The sequence below is a fragment of the Grammomys surdaster genome, unplaced genomic scaffold (genome assembly GCF_004785775.1).
Source record: "Grammomys surdaster isolate TR1022 unplaced genomic scaffold, NIH_TR_1.0 130, whole genome shotgun sequence".
NCBI lineage: Eukaryota > Metazoa > Chordata > Mammalia > Rodentia > Muridae > Grammomys > Grammomys surdaster.
In genome coordinates, this window is record NW_021604588.1 from 2,043,267 (window position 1) to 2,045,661 (window position 2,395).

General features: G+C 45.5%; 1 protein-coding gene across 2 annotated transcripts in view; it reads right to left on the reverse strand.

The window, feature by feature from the left end:
* Positions 1-2,395, reverse strand: part of Soat1 (sterol O-acyltransferase 1) — a 43,995-nt gene that overhangs the window by 38,043 nt on the left and 3,557 nt on the right. Inside the window, exon 2 of one of the 2 annotated variants that reach the window (XM_028759707.1) lies at positions 741-854. The exons of the other annotated variant lie outside the window; for it this stretch is intronic. The gene's annotated coding sequence lies outside the window, so the exon portion shown is untranslated. The remainder of the gene's footprint in view (positions 1-740; positions 855-2,395) is intronic. 2 annotated transcript variants of the gene reach the window in all.

Below are 2,395 nucleotides of genomic sequence, written 5' to 3' on the forward strand. Positions count from 1 at the left end.
AGAGAGAGAGAGAGAGAGAGAGAGAGAGAGAGAGAGAGAGAGAGAGAACAAGCACAGACCCTGCTCTTGCTCTGTGCTGACCCTGCTAACAGCAGAGTCTCATTGGCCAGATTCCTCATCTTTTCAGTGGTAACTGAACAACAAGCTAAGAGCTGAGTCAGAGTCACAGTTGTCTGTGGTAACAATGTCATGCGTGTTCCTCTTGTCAGTGATGACTGACAGAACGGAGTGAAATCAACTGACACTGTTTAAAGATAAAATAAAAAGAGACAGAGAGACAAAGGCTGAGCTAAGGCAGACCCTCACCTCACATTCCAGGCGAAATTTAATCCAAAATATATCAAAGACCTAAAACTGGAATTAGGGGTCTGTGGATAGAGTGCGTCCTGTGCCCCGTATGAGAACCTGAGTTCAGATCCCCAGCTATGGGGGCTACAGAGGTGTCTAAACAGTTAGGACTGGCTGCTCTTACAGAGGACCTGCATTCACTCCCCAGCACCTACATGGTGGCTCACAACCATCCGTAACTGTGGTTTTGACCCTGTGGGCAGGAAGCACGCATACAACTCACACATGTATACAAGCAAAACATTCACACATAAAATGAATGAATCTAAGAATACACACACAAATATGCACATGGGCAAAGGAGGAACTTAGAAACAATTTGGTCTCGGCTACTGAGATATAAAAGTCATCCATGTAACAGTCTGAGAGGAAGCCACAGAGCATCTACTTACCCCACAGAAATGATCAGGGCAGTGATAAGGAGTAGTGAATGCTGAGGACTCGTCTGAAGGAAGTCGTGTGGGTTTGTATACGTGTGGTCCTCACAGACTCATGTGTCTGAATGCCTGGTCCATAGAGAGGGCAACATTAGGAGGTGTGGCCTTCTAGAAGGAAGTGTGTAGCTGTGGAGGCAGACTTTTAAGGCCCTATGCTCAAGCTATGCCCAGTGTGGGCACACAGTCTCCTGCTGTCTGCCAATCAAGATGGAGAACGCTCAGCTCCTTCTCTAGGACCACACCTGTTTGCATGCTGCCATGTTTCCTACCATGATGATAACAGACTAAATCTCTGACCTGTAATCCATCCCCAGTTAAATGTTTTCCTTTATAAGAGTTGCCTTGGTCATGTGTGAGGCAATCCTCCCAAGTGCTGGGATTATACGTCGTCCATCATCACGAAGCTTGAACTACTAACGTCCTGTCCATTTCCACCTTTCTCATCTCCGTCCCAGTTAATACGACTACAGCCATTCTTTGTACACATTTGGTTTTGTTTTGTTTTGTTTCCTTGAAATTATAAGTTTCCCTTATATAATCCAAGACAAATCCATTTGCCTCTGGAATCGTGATATACCGGATTCTAATCACTTCACACATTTGCTACGTAAGTCAAAAGCACTATACAAAGCTGGGCATGGTGACTCGTGCCTGTATCCCCAGCACCTGGGAGGCTGAGGCAGAAGAGTGGCTGTGAGTATGGGGACATCTTGGACTCTGTCTCACACACATACGCCTCCACTAACCCCTGTGGTAGCCTCCTCATCACCTCTCCTCTTCTAGTCTTACTGACTTTCTTCTCCCTCTCAAACACAGCACTAGAATTAAAAGGAAGGGCTGGGAGCTCACTGTGACCGCCACACCAGGTTCACCTGTCTGGCATGTGGGAGGCCCTCAGTTCAGTCTCCAAGTTTAAAAAAAAAAACCAAAATGTTCTCAAAGAAGGACTTAATATTTATCTTGAGGAAGATTCACTCAGAACTAAAGGGATGACTGAGTCTAAAGCAAAGCAAGATCCGCAGTGCCAACAATGAGCTCATAGACAAAGCCATAAGGCCTGAAGATTCACATGACACGTGTTTATTGGAAAAATAAATGAAGAGGGAAGAGATAAGGGAGATCAGATAAGTTTACAAATGATTAACTGCAGAAGTCTTTGAGATGTGTGTGTGGCTGGCTACACAGAAGGCGGTTGTTCACATATCCCAAGTGAGCATGCTAACTCAGAAAGGCTAGGAATACCATTATGCTAATTACAGGGAGGAGGAAAATTAGATAAGGCCAGTATTATGCGCCTGTGGGCCCGGCGAGGTATAAAAGGGCAGCTGAACACACACGGGTCTGGACTGAAGATAGGGATCCGCCATGCACCGGTGCACTGACAACTCAGGCTAAGGCACAAGTTCAGGAAGTTCCCCAGGTAGGTCACCCAGGAAATAACCAGGCCACTATTTACATAGCACTTAGTTAACGTGGTAAGCAGTAGATACAAGAATATCATCTTATAATGGTGAAGTGCTTTCCCCAGTATTGTGGGGCATTTGAAACTTTAACAGCAAAGAGACAAAAAGCAAAGAGATTAAAGGAGAAAAAGGACCACAGGATGCTGG